At 34.4% G+C, this 14,884-nt stretch overlaps 1 long non-coding RNA gene across 1 annotated transcript; it reads left to right on the forward strand.

Annotated features, from left to right (window-relative positions):
- The first annotated feature begins 6,107 nt into the window (after window positions 1-6,107).
- LOC129881592 (uncharacterized) lies at window positions 6,108-7,338 on the forward strand. The gene is made up of 2 exons (XR_008765627.1): window positions 6,108-6,333; window positions 6,978-7,338. It is a non-coding gene; the product is annotated as an uncharacterized LOC129881592 (long non-coding RNA).
- Window positions 7,339-14,884: the final 7,546 nt, after the last annotated feature.

A 14,884-nucleotide genomic window follows, 5' to 3' on the forward strand; every position in this document is an offset into this window, starting at 1 on the left:
CTGTATGGGATAAGTTTGAGGCTGCATTCTTAGATCACTTCATTCTCAAAGAGCTAAGGGAAGTGAAGGTAGAAGAGTTTGTGAATTGAAAGAAGGAAAGGTTGATAGTGAAAGAGTACGGTCTCAAGTTCATACAGTTTTCATGATATACTCCGGAGATGGTTCTATATGTGAGATAAAAGATGAGAAAGTTTTTATTTGGATTGGGCAAACATTTGAAGAAAGATAACAATGCCACTTTTCTGATTTATAATATGTATATCTCTAGGCTTATGGTGTATAAACAATAGGTTTAGTAAGACAAGAAAAAGGATAGGGAGGAGCAGTAGAGTAAAAGGAAAAAGTCAAAAGGACATGAGCCCAGTCAGCAAAAAGATGGAAGTATCAATTGGTCATTCTTCTAGAAGAGGTCTTCAGATCATGCACCATCATCAACAAGTGCACCTGCGCCGAGTAACAAGAATGATCAGAAGTACCAAAGTAATAAGAATTTAGAGCTCAGAGTTATCAGTCATAAGTTAGTGTGGCACAAGGGTCTTCTCTAAGATAGACCTCAAATCCATCTATCATCACTTGCAAGTGAGAGAAAGCGACATCCCGAAGACAGTTTTTAGATCCATTATAAACATTATGAGTTACCTAATATGTCCTTTGATATCACCAATGCTCTTGCAGCATTCATGGATCTCATGAATAGAGTATTTAAGTCGTATTTAGATATGTTTGTTATCGTGTTCATCGATGATATTTTGATCTACTCTAAAAATATGGAAGAGCATGCCAACCATCTCAAAATTGTTCTACCCTCAAGGATTAGGAGTTTCATGGTAAGTTTTTAAAGTGTGAGTTTTGGTTAGAAACCATGGCATTCTTGGGCCACATAGTATCAGGTAAAGGTATCTGTTATGAATCAATTTCTCAGGTCATGATGGAGCCTACTATGACCCACCAGTAGGCAAACCGCCCATATCCCAGAACTGCAAGTAATGGGATGTCAAGTAGAAGACCAGCAATCTAATCTGAAATAATAAGGTAATAGTAGGAGCATACAGTGAACGGGCCGAAGCAACTAAATGTATATACAAACAAAAAGGATCCCTCCCAAAATCTGGAAGGCACATGTACAGATCTCCTAGTAAAAAGACTACAAGTCTCAAAAGTGGACCACGGAAACAGAGTTGTCTCACAAAGAAAAAGAATGGAAAAATATATGTAAAGAAGGAGACGGGTAAATCAAGGAAGAAATGTGCTCACCCTCACCTCCGATCATGGCCGCAGCTGGCTCAAATTAATGCCGGTAGCTAGTACTCGGACCTGCATCACAAAAAAAGATGTAGAGTGTAATATGAGTACCAAAAAAACAAGTACCCAGTAGGCATCATAAGCCGACTGAGCAATACAAGCAAAAGTAAACTGAAATGCGAGTAAAAAATCACAACCAAAGACAGGGCAAGAAGTAAATGTAGGTATGTACATGAGCATACTAGCAAACAAAAAGAGAGAATCTAACTAACTCCACCGGGCTCCCATAAATTGAAGGATACGCTTGTGCACAAATAAAGAGTAACCACCTGTACAGATTCCCATAAGCACAACAGATGCAAGAATAGCTAAAAGAAAATGAATGGAACCAAAAGGATTTCAACAATATCACCACTTCCCGGACTTGAACCGAACCATTTCCAAACTCTAACACCTCAACCCACAACTGAGAGTAGATGAAGACTTAAATCAAAAATTCATCAGGGAATCAGGAATTTAACCATGTGCAAGATGGACCATGGATTGCAACCGGGTTACTGTAGCTAATGAGTCAACATGAGTTGGCTAGACCACAGACTCTAACCTGGTAAGTGTATACAAAGGTCTAGCATGGGTAAGCTAGACCATTGACTTTAACTGGGTATCGATATCTAGGAAACCTAGACACAAGTAAGATGGACCACGGACTTTAACCTGGTACCTGTAGCTAAGGATCTGAACAAAGTAAGCTAGACCATGACTTTGACTGGGTATCTGTAGCTAAGGGATCAGACTGAATTAGAATTGGAGACCAACCGTGCGTCATGAGGAGTACCCCAAACCGAGTGTCATCAAATGCACCATTCTAGCCCGAACTAAATATAACCTGAATCACCAAGAAAACATCCAAAAATCAAGAATTGAGCGATACAGGATCGATAGGAGAATTGGGCATTATGGAGGTAAGGTCACAAGCTGAGTTACTGCCTAGCTAAGGCTAAGACTATCAGACTCAAATCTGATATATCAGTCTACAAGTAGTTAACCGCCTGAAATGACGTCGGAGAAGGTCTAACACCCAACGGCACCAAAATCGCGCAAGTCTAAGGCAACACTAGTCTAATCCTAGACTAAGGACAAACATGCTTCCAACCGTATAACCACAGGCGCAGTATTCATCGTAGGATAGGAACAACCAACAACTACAGGAGTCACGCTTACACAGTCCAACAATTATCCAAAATAAGGCCTAGGTTATAGATTCTAGGAATTTAGCATGCTCGACACTCAACCCCACCAAATTCATACAAATCAATGTACAATTGCCTAAACATGCTCATTCTTACGAGGGGAAAATCATAGCCTACCTGTAAATTGACCACGCGCGCTCCAACTCACGAAATTAGAGCTTTTCCCTTTTAAGCGACGTTCGAATGTTGCCACACTATCAATAATAGAATCACAACATCAATACGGTTGTTATAACACTAAAATTATCAAATTTAGAGATGGACAAATTTCAGGGTCTAAAATGGAAAATATGGGACCCGCATCCAAATTCCAGAATTGACCCAAAAATAGGTTCTAAACATCACCCAATCTCACAAATCAATCTTATAAACAGTATAGGGTTGGGAAACTACGGAAAATGAGCATGCAACGAAAATACATAATTCGAACTAAAAGATAAAAATGACAGCTTTTTGATCAATGAATTCTGGAAAAACAAGACTCTCCTAATCCAAACAAATTACACCATGACGTTCCTTGCAAAAAAAACCACAATATAGCCTAAAAATCACTAAAAACAGAGTTCATATGATCAAGATACAATCTCCACAAATTCAATAAAATAATACTCCGCAAATAACTAAATCGGTAGCTAATTATGAATTCTTACCTCGAACAATGCTTCCCTTCGTGTTTTTGAGCTAATCAGTAAATTCTCCACGAAAATCTCTTGAATTTGTACCTTTGAATCACATAATATAAGCTAAAAATCGAGGAGAAATCTATGTTGAAAATTTGAAAGTGAAGCAGAAAATCATCCTTGGTCTTTATTAAAAGACTAGGACATTGGCCTTCGCGAATGCGGCTACTATGGTCCACGAATGCGGAGTCCAAGAAACTTGACCTTCGCAAATGTGGCCAAAGGCTCACGATCGTGGAGGACAAAGACTTACACCTCCATAAACATGGCTATGGCTCCGCAATCGTGGAGAACAAATTCATAGACCTCCGCGAAAGCGGCCTGCGATCGCAGAGAATAATTTTGGCTATACCAGATATCAACTAAAAGATGAGTTTTCACCAAGTTTAAATACTTTGATGGGGTGCTCAAAATTTATTCAGAATTTCGTGCGCACAAACAAGATATGCTACCATACCAAATTTGATGTTCCGGACTCAATGATATAGTTAAAATTTCCATAAGAGGTCGTTACAACTAAAAGTGGGTCCCACACCCAAGGGTCATTTTGATCCAAATAATACAATGGACCTCAGGATTAGACCAGAAGCCTCGAAAAGAGAACGAATGGTCTTTCTAGACTAAACTCGACATTTTAAAACTGACCACACTATTAGAATTTTCTCCGAGTGCATTTTCCAAGAATGTTGACCAAAGTCAACTATAGGCCAAATTTCTAAGGCAAAAGTGTCATATGGTCTTAAACTCATACCGATTGCTTTGGTACTCATGTCGACTATGCTACTAGCCTAATTTGGATATTTTAGAACTAATGGAATCATTAAAATTTCGTTCGGAGGTTTTTTTCTGAAGTTATGATCGAAGTCAACTTTTTAAGTTATAAAAGCTCCAAAATAGGAAAACGGTCCTAAAACCCAAACGAATGGCCATGTGACTGAAAGGTTAGTGCTAGCAAGTCATAAATAACTTGGGGTCACTACAGCAATGCTCTAAACGATGGAATAAATATTTTAATTCAAAAATGACCTAGAGGGTCATTGCAGTATATGAGTTGATTCGCAGAAGATAAAGGAATTAAAGAATTGGCCTAAACCCGCATCCCCAACTGACATAAGTTTCTTGGGTTTGACTGGTTACTATAGAAGGTTTGTAGAAGGATTCTCATCCATATCATCTCTATTGGCTAAGTTGACCTAGAAAAAGACTATGTTTCAATGGTCTGAAACTTGTGAGAAAAGCTTTCAAGAATAGAAAACTAGATTGACTACTGTTCTAGTGTTGACCCTACAAGAGGGAACATATGAATTTATTATTTATTGCGGTACGTCTAGAGGTGGACTTGGTTGTGTGATGATGCAGAAAGGTAAGGTTATAGCTTATGCCTCTAGGCAACTTAAGATTCAAAAGAGGAATTACCTGACTCATGACCTCGATTTGCGATAGTGTTATTTTCTCTAATGATATGGTGTCACTATCTTTATAGCGTACTTAAGGATGTGTTCACTTACCACAAGAGTCTTCAATATGTTTTTCAGTCAGAGAGAGTTAAACCTGAGGCAAAGAAGATGACTTGAGTTGCTCAAGGACTATGATACGAGCATTCTCTATCATCTAGGTAAGGCTAATATTGTTGTTGATATTCTGAGCAAGTTATTTGTGGTAGTACTACTCATGTTGAGGAAGCAAAAAAGGACTTGGCTAAGGAATTGCACTTTGGGATTCTGTCTTGTGGACTTAGATGAAGGTGGTATTATTGTTCAGAATAGGGATGAATCATTATTAGTGGTGGAAATTAAGGAAAATCAAGACAAATACCCCATTCTACTTCAGTGAAAGGAAGATGTTCATAAGCAAGCGGTTATGGCTTTTAGACTAGGGGGATATTTCGTGTTGAAATATCAAGGTAGGTTGTATATTTTGAAGGTTGATGGTCTCCGAGATAGGATCAAGGCCACAACTCTAGATATTCTATCCATATGAGATTTAGCAAATTGTACCATGACTTGGAAGAGGTCTGTTGGTGGTATAAAGAGAGATATTACAATTTTTGTTTTTAAGTGCTCGAACTGTAAGCAAGTCAAAGTTGAGCACCAAAGGCCATGTGGTATGGTTCAGAATATAGAGCTTCCAGACTAGAAATGAGAGATGATCAACATGGATTTTATTACAATATTATCGCGATGTCACTAACAACATGATTCGATTTTGGGTGATTATAGACCGGATGACTACATTATCCCATTTCTTGCTAGTTAAGACAACAAATTCAATAGAGGACTATGCCAGATTGTATATCCGTGAGATAGTCAGACTTTATGGAGTCCCCTTGCCTACATTTTAGATAGAGGTTCTTAGTTCACTGCCCAGCTTTGGAAGTCATTTCAGAAAAGTTTGGGTTTAAAGGTGAATCGTAGTACCTCAATTTTTGCGGCTTCCCCATAGAGACTGCATTACATCCTTAGACAGATGGTCAGGCAGAGCATAAGATTCAGACTCTTAAGGATATGTTAAGGGCATATGTTATTGATTTAAATGAAATATGGATAACCACTCACTATAGAAAAATAGTGTTTAGCGACGGTTTGGAGTGACAAACAACTTTCCTTGCTAAATAGCGACAGATTAGCTACGAAAAAATAATTTGATTGCTAAAATATCAAAAACATATTAGGATCTTCAATAGCACCAGATTAGCGACAAAAAAATTATATTTGTCGCTAAAATGAGGAGCTCAAAATTTGGCGCCTTTATTTTGCCAACAGAAATAGCGATGTAAGGCTGGTGATAAAATTATTAATGTGTTAGTGACGAATTTAACGACGCAATAGTTTGTCCTGAGTTATTTTATTTTTTTCTATCAATATTTTAATTGTTGGCTAATTTCTTTTAAATCATATAGAAATATATAACGACAAAGTGCATATCTGTCACTAAATTTGTTGCCAATTTTTATCCAAAATTTTTAGGGCACAAATATTTTCCTTTCAACACTAAACACCTTTTCCACACTTTTCTTTCATTTTTACAGAGTGAGAGAGTGAGGAGAACCTCTCGTCACTCACACAGAGGGAAACCTTTGATCGCTCCCCACCCGCCTATCCACCCACGTGCTCATAAAATATTCTGTGAAGGAAGAAGGTGTGTTTAGTGAAGTGAAGAAGGTGAGTTTAGTGCACTGAAATTCTTATTTTTGGTGAGAGATGACTTTTTGGTTCTTCCACCAATCTTTTTTTTTGGGGGTGGGGGGATTTTTTCATGATTTGATTTGGTTGGGTGTTTTAGTTTAGTGCTTTTGTGTTAGTGGTGGGCATAAAAGCAAAAATTCCCTGATTGTGTGTTTATATGATGAAGATCTATATTAGTAATGAGATTCTCTCCATGATTTTGAGTAAGCATTCTCTTCATTTAAGCTTTATTTTGTTTGTCTTTTACCAATAGAACTAGCAGGGAGCAACAATTTGAGCAATTAGCTCTATTTTTAGTCATGTCTTTAATTTTTTTTGTTTCAATCGATTTTGGACTTAGATCTAAGTGGCTTGAGAATAACTTTGGTATTTTGATAGATGTGAATTTAGTGTTTTGACTTTATATTAATGTTCATTTGTGTGAATGTAAGGGCTTGGAGTGGAAAAGAGATAATGCACCCTACTTAGTTACAGATTTAACAGTTAGTTATAGGCGAGGGATAGCTAGTACTGGAGAGTGTATTATATGACGTTGTACCTTTCAGATACTTACTTAACTTTTTATTTTGTGTAGATTAACGTTTCACCTCTTGTAATACTTATTTGGTGTTTTTGTCTAGTATCAGAGACATAATTATTTCATTGTTGCTGAAAATTAGCAGTTGCTACTTGGACGCTACTTCATCATTGCTAGAAATTTGTCGCTGCTGCTTGGAAGCTGCTTCAGTATTGTTGGCTTATTAAACACTCAAAATTCGTATTTCTTTGCAAATCAAAAGATAATTTTTTCTACTTTTTAATTTTCTTCACAAATTTAGTGTTTTATTTATAGATTTGGCTGAATCTCAAGAAAATTCAAGGTAAAGTCTTTGAGATTTGTTTAGCTAAAGTATTTGAACTCAAGTAAATCTACTTTATTTATAGATTAGGTTGTATCTCTATTGTATATACTTTTATGTTGATATTTATTTTCTGTTTGTATGTATTGTATTTGACATCATTTTCTATTAACTGCATTTGAACTCAACCAGAAGGTCGTATATGCTTTTTTGTTCTTCCTCTTTGTTTCATTATTGAAGACGTTAATTACCTTGTACATGAGTAATTGGTTGAATTATTCAGATCTTGCAGGCTTAAGAATTATGATTGAATACAGTAAAGACTATTTATAATGTGGGTTTGGGTTAAAGTTACTGACAAGTAATTGAAAAAAAATCCTAAGAATCATGACTATCAACTGTCTTGGTTGTCTTTTGTTCAGTTTACTATATTATTTTTTTATATAAAAATCAAACATTTAAAAGAAAGATCTATAACATAAAAATAGTATAAGCCAGAAAACTTTGTGACTATGAGAGGTTAGTTTTAATTGTATAAACTGCTTTGAGTTGAAAAAATACTAAGATATAAGGAGTGGTGTTGCATTTTAACATGTTATGTGTTCTACTAGAATATGAATTCTTTGTTGACATTCTTGCTTGTCATTCTTTTTCTTGTGGTTTTAGTTATTTTTGTTTTACTATTATATAACTAGTATACATACCCGCGTTGCGTGGATATATTAATTTGTGATTATTTTAATTTTATAAAACATCGAATAGTTTAAATATTTTTACATGTTTTTCCTTTATTATTTTTAAGTTAGTATTAATAAATTAATTTTTTTTCCATAGTAACAATTTATTAATTCTAACTTTCCACATGAAATATTAAATATAATAAGATAAAACACATGTTGTTACATTTTAGGTATGTTTTTTTGGAAGAAAGTTCAAAATTTTTTTACAGTGTTAAATTCGTGTAAAATTATAATAGAAAAATAATTTAAATTAGAGTGCATATAAAATAATTTAATAATAATACAATACACAAAATTCAATACATAAGATTAATATATACATATTTTATTAATTATTGAAATTAATTAAACGCATATAGTGAATCATTTACTTGTTATATTTTCTAAAAAAAATATTAATTCAGATTTTTATTTTTTCATAGAAGAAAATAATAATTTTATATCTTTATTAATGATTAGATGTTGAGGAACTTACCAATTTCTCTAGTATTCTAAACTAATAATTAATGGGTAAATTCCTTTTATGACTAATATAAAGTTTATTTTTCTTATGTTTATTATTTTTAATAGGATGTGTAATCTTTACTTATTATTTTCTTTATGTTATTTTTTTTGTTTAATCATAGAAAAAGTAATACTTACTACAATTTCAATTCTTATTAACGTAGATATCTCGAGCAGACTTAATAATGCTTTTGATATTCTATTAATAATAATGACCGAAATAATTTATGATTATTATTAAAGTTTATTATTATTTTAGTATAACGTTCAGTGTAATTATTTTTTTATCCCTTATTTTTACAGCATAGACTTTAAAATTTAACAATAGTTTAGAACTCGATGAGATAAAACATTTTGAATTATGAATTGATTATGAAAAAAATTAAAATCGTGGGTCAATTGTTATTTGTTTCACAACTTTGTTAAATGGCCTAATATTTTTTCACCTTATCTTTAATGATTCCTAATTACTTAAATGGTAGTTCATAATTACTTAAATGACCTATTATTTTATCTCATTTTTAACCAAATAATTCCCGATTCTCTGAAACCCTGTAATATAAAAAGTATCTTTTGTACCATTTTCTTTTAAACATACGTATGTTCTATATGTTTCAAGATTTTGAAAGTCAAAAACAATTCATATATTTTAAAATAGTAATAGTATAAAAAAATTACATTTTAAAATAAAATTTAACTTATAATACAACCCCACCACTTAGTATCCAGCCTGCACGTTCCCCTAAAAAAATATAACATGATTAAAAATAGTACTACAATAACATTTTTTAAAGAGAATATTTAACTTTAGCTTATTATTTTCTTCTTATCAATATTTCTGTTCTTTGTGAAAAAAATATGATTCTTATTTTTATCAATACATAATATTTTTTCTAGTACTTTCTTATACTAAAACTTCATGGGGTTGTTTCATTAATTTTTAATTTTATATCTGTAAACAATAAATTTTTGAGCCGAGAAAAATAAATAATAAGGACCGAAAAATTGGAGTAATAAAATGTAATATTTGATTTCAAAATGTAGTGCGTGTTACAATCTCTATGATAATCCTCTGATTCTTCAAATAATATGAAATATGTTGAAATTGAATTTGATTTAGAGTTAAGGACTTGAACAGCTTGATCTTGAATCTTCGTCTTCAAATTTAGATTTGAATTATTCGTCACGAACACTTCTACGATTATGACGAGTAATAAATATGAACAAGTAACTTGATCTCGAACTTTTTGATATTTGCCTTCGTTCTTGATCTCGAACTTGAACTTGAATTTGATTACTTGAACTTTATAGCTTTGTAGAGAATTTGCAGTTTTTGATCCACAAGCTTTCTTCTTGCTTCTTGTTCTTGAAAAAAATCCCTCCTAAGAATAATAAAGATCCCTATTTATAGTTGTACGGAGTGGTATGAGGGTGTGATTTGATTGGTCAATTTGAACGGACCAATCAGATTTCTTTGGTGAAGAGCTCTAATTTGATTGGTCAGAACATGTCACATATACACATGACATTATTCTAGTGGCTCATTTAATTTGACTTATATTGCCACATAATTTCGACACATGGCATAATTTTAGTGGCTTATTTAATTTGACTTGGATTGTCACATAATTTTGGCACATGGCATGATTATAATGGCTCATTTAATTTGACTTGGATTGTCATATAACTTTGACGCTTGGTGTAATTTTAGTAGCTCATTTAATTTGATTTGGATTGCCACATAACTTTGACACATGATGTGCTTTTAGTGGCTCATTTAATTTGACTTGGATTGTCACATCATTTGAATTATTTTCTTGAATATAAATTAATTTATGGATTTAAATCCAATATAATTTTAATGTTTACAAATGCCCCCTACTTCAAGTCTTATCGAAATATTATTTTTTTAAGACCGGACTTGAAGTATTAACCAATGATTAAATCAATTTCGGATTAAATTAAATATGAAAATCATCCATGCAATTTATTTATTCATTCAAATTAATGCCAATGGCTTTAGGACACTTCAGTTATAGTACTGCCAGCACTTCCAAATTCCAATATAAATATTTTAAATGATTTTTAAAGAATCATATAAATGTTGGTGGAAATTTTTTAATTCACCCAAATTTATGGACCCCAAGCTGTACTTTTCCTTATTTGACTCCAACAGTAATACTTTTATCTCGTTAAATCTTTAACACGCCGCCTTTGTATTTTTTTTATTTTTTTTTAATTGTTGAATCTATGCAGTAATATTCTGTCCTTTTTGAATTGTGATACTGCATCCGTTGTCAATTAGGAGTAAACAACTATTATTATTTGTCTATAAATAGGGTCACGCTCCTCATATTCTAAACACCATGAGCTCTTGCCTGAAACTGATTTGTAAGCGCCACAGCAGGTAATTCTCCATTCTTTCGTATTTTCTTTTACGATTTCTTTCGTTTTTTTTGTTTTTTTTTTAGATCAGTGGAAGAAATATTTATGCTTTGTATAGGTTACATAATGGAGAGTTTTATCATAACACAAGAATTTGGTTTTGAGGTGTGAAAGAATGGATACGCATTGTTCGAGGCAAATATCACTTAATCCAAGCCAAAGACTTTACACTATCTAAGACAAAGACTTTACATGATTTGTGGCAAAACTTTACACCGTCTGAGTCAAAGGCATTCCATAATCCGAGCTAAAGACTTTACACCGTCTAAGGTAAAGACTTTACATAATTTGTGGCAAAGACTTTACACCGTCTAAGTCAAAGGCATTCCATAGTCCAAGCTAAATACTTTACACCATCTAAGGCAAAGACTTTACATTATTTGTGGCAAAGACTTTACACCGTCTAAGGCAAAGACTTTACACCGTCTGAGTCAAAGGCGTTCCATAATCCGAGCTAAAGACCTTACACCATCTAAGGCAAAGACTTTACATGATTTGTGGCAAAGACTTTACACCGTCTGAGTCAAAGGCATTCCATAGTCCGAGTTAAAGACTTTACACCGTCTAAGGCAAATACTTTACATGATTTGTGGCAAAGACTTTACACCGTCTGAGTCAAAGGCATTTCATAGTCCACGCTAAAGACTTCACACCGTCTAAGGCAAATACTTTACATGATTCGTGACAAAGACTTTACACTGTATGAGTCAAAAGCATCCCATAGTCCACGCTAAAGACTTCACACCGTCTAAGGCAAATACTTTACATGATTCGTGACAAAGACTTTACACTGTATGAGTCAAAAGCATCCCATAGTCCCAGCTCAAGACTTTACATCGTCTAAGGCAAAGACTTTACATGATTTGTAAGGACTTTCCATCATCTAGATTAGGCATAGGTCTTGCTCAAAGAATATAATCGTTCATTATTGAGATTCATGACCATGATTATTGAATTACTAATTTAAGGGCTAACAAAACATATATATATTATTTTTTTGCAGATTGAGTCATGATTTACTTTAGAGATTTGACTTCTTCTTCTTCAGAGTTACGATACCTTGTGATATCAGATCATAAAGACAGCGAGGTGGAGACCAAACTTCTTGTAAGTACGCCCTTAGCTGGCCAATATGCTGATCCATGGCCATCTTTGGGGGAACTTCCTAGTTTAGATGATTGGACTCTTGAATATAACAGTCGTCCTTCCAAGACATGGGTACTTTGCACTCCTAATCATTATACCAAAAATATTGCAACTTTTTTATCATGTTTGGGGCGATGAATCATTAATGAAGAGACTCTATGGGATGACACTTTCACACTTGATAAAGAGTTTTACTATATTCCAGGCTATTGGGAGTGGGCTGAAGATATCCTTAGCAGGAATCGCCAGACTTTGAAGGATGTAAAAACATATGATGTTGTGTATGATTCACTTTTTACCTATGATCGTAACACTAACATCTTGCAAGCCTTCTGCGAAGCTTGGTGTCCTATTACAAATACACTACTTACTTTAATCGGGAAATTATCTATATCACTTTGGGATTTACACGCGATTGGTGGTCTACCCATAACAAGAAGTCTTTACGAGGAAGTCTTGCCAAATGTTGCAGAACTTTTAGGCACGTTTGATAAGGGAAAAAGGTTTCTCCCTCACTCTTGTGAGCATTTATTTGATGTCTTTCATCAGACCCGAGTAGAGAATAATCATGACCCGAGTGTTTCTGTGGAAAGATGGGTAAAGCTTTGGTGCAAGAAAGATACAAAATATGGACAACCTCCACCAAGAAGAGAAAAGAAGTTTGCCCGTCTTAAGTCATCACATAACCCAAATGGCGTAATTGGTGAATTCGGTAATTGGCCTCCTGCTGAAGAAGTTTTATTTCACAAGTTGGAAGTTAAGAGTCACATGAAAAATGAAACATACTTGGCAGCCTTTTTATCTTGCTGGTTGTGTATATTTGTGCTTCCTACGAAGGAGGATGGCTTTATTCTTCCTGGCGTCTTCAGAATAGCCTGTCATTTAACATGTGGACGAAGAGTTAGCCTTGCAGTTCCAGTCTTAGCCAAAACCCTATTTCAAGATGCTCACGACTCGATCTCATTCAAATTTGTTTTCTAATTCATTACGTGTATGGTTGGTTGGCTTATTACTTCAAAACTCATTACCCATTAGCGGGTGGACCGGCTGATCCTCTTATGGCTTCTTTTTCTAGCGAAGGTACTGCCAGGTATTTTAAAAAAGAGGATACGAGGAAGCGTATACATGGAGGGGGAACTATTGCCTGGGATGCAACATTGATCAAAAGACCTAATGCTCGCCAATACCGCGACGAAGGAACTGAAAAGGAATTTCAATCGAATTTCTTTATGAGCCTTCGCTCAAACTATCTCACTTTAAGGGATGAAAATATCTTTATTGTGGAGCCTTATATTCCCCCATAGATTCAATCGTCAATTTGGCTTTTTTCAAGATGCTCCTGGTCGATTAGATCGAGATTTTTGTGAAGCTTCATTAGCCGAGGGCTTAAGGCTTGCACGAATTTATGTGCTAAAAAAATCTAGGGCAAGAGCAACATTTCCTCCTAGTGGGTCCAACTTAAAGAAATTCTTTTCGCTCAATTACAAGTCTTGGTGGGAAAAGGTGTATGAAAATTTTCTTGAAAATTATATGCAGTCCTTGGTGAGTGTTGTTGGTCTGGATAGTAAGGTTCTTCAAAAGCAAGACGAGGAGGTCTTCATTGTGAGTCAACCTACTATTTTGAAGTCTAAAGTTGTTGTTTCAGACAAGATCAAGGGATCTTCCCTTAAGGAAGTTCAAAAAGAAAAGTATTCAGCTCAAATTCAACCGACCTCTCACAAGCGGTCATCTCAAGACAAAAGTAGTAGCACCCGTAGTGATCGTTGTTGAAAGCAATTGAAACTACCTTCTGACACACCAAACGATGCTAATTCACTTCCGATAGAAATTTTCGACAACAATGTTAGTTCTTCAAAGGCTCTGATAGCTATTAAAGAGGTGATGATTATTTTTATTCAATGATACCACATGATTCTACTAACCTTGATATTTCTTCTTTTATTTATTTATTTATTTATTTATTTATACATATATATATTAATATTATTTTTGTTGTTTTTTTTGTTTTTTTTGCAGGAAAACGATGTTAGCATATTGGAGACTTCTTACCAAAGGAAGCCACAAGATAGTAATGAATCTATAGAGGGGCCGACTTCAAGAAGATCAATTCTGTCATCCAAATTTGAGCAAGAGGCTACTTTTGTCCCACATGAAATGACTACATCAAATATAGAATATCCTCCTCATAAGAAACCGGCAATATCCGTGTCCATTTTTGATGAAAAGTAAGTCATCTTAGAACTTCAAATGAATTTTGTCGAAGGAGCTTGGAATAAGATTCGTTCTAAGCTCGCTGATCTCACTGCAGAATGTGTTTCTTCTCTTAAGGATGAGGTCCAAGTAATTCTTAAGGATGTAGATGAAATGGGGGTGGATATTTCTCCTTTAAAGAATTTACTGGAGTCTCTCTTCGAACTTGCCACCTCCTATGACCAAGCACGATCATCCCTTGCTGATAGAGCCCAAAAAATTGAAGAATCTGAGCTATATCTAAATGCCAAGAAATACCTTGATCTTGTCTTGAATGAAAATAATAAGAAGTTCGAAGAATTGTCTGACATCTGTCAATCTCTTAAGGAGGCGAGAAAGAAGGCGAAGGAGTTAAAAGCCCTTCGAGATGCTGCTAATAAAGAAGTCAAAGATCTCGAATCTAAAGTCTCAACAGTTGAACAAGAGTGCAACAAATGTGCTGATGTTTCTCTAGCTACTGTGAATGCTTCAAATGATGCGGAAGAGAAGAAGAGAGTTTTAGAGATTTCTCTTCAAGACTTAACTAATTATAAGCTACGTTTAGACTAGCTTATTATGAACTATTTTTTTTTTGCTCTTTTTTTTAGCATTCTGATTGATTAG

Source organism: Solanum dulcamara, chromosome 3, assembly GCF_947179165.1.
Source record: "Solanum dulcamara chromosome 3, daSolDulc1.2, whole genome shotgun sequence".
Taxonomy (NCBI): domain Eukaryota; kingdom Viridiplantae; phylum Streptophyta; class Magnoliopsida; order Solanales; family Solanaceae; genus Solanum; species Solanum dulcamara.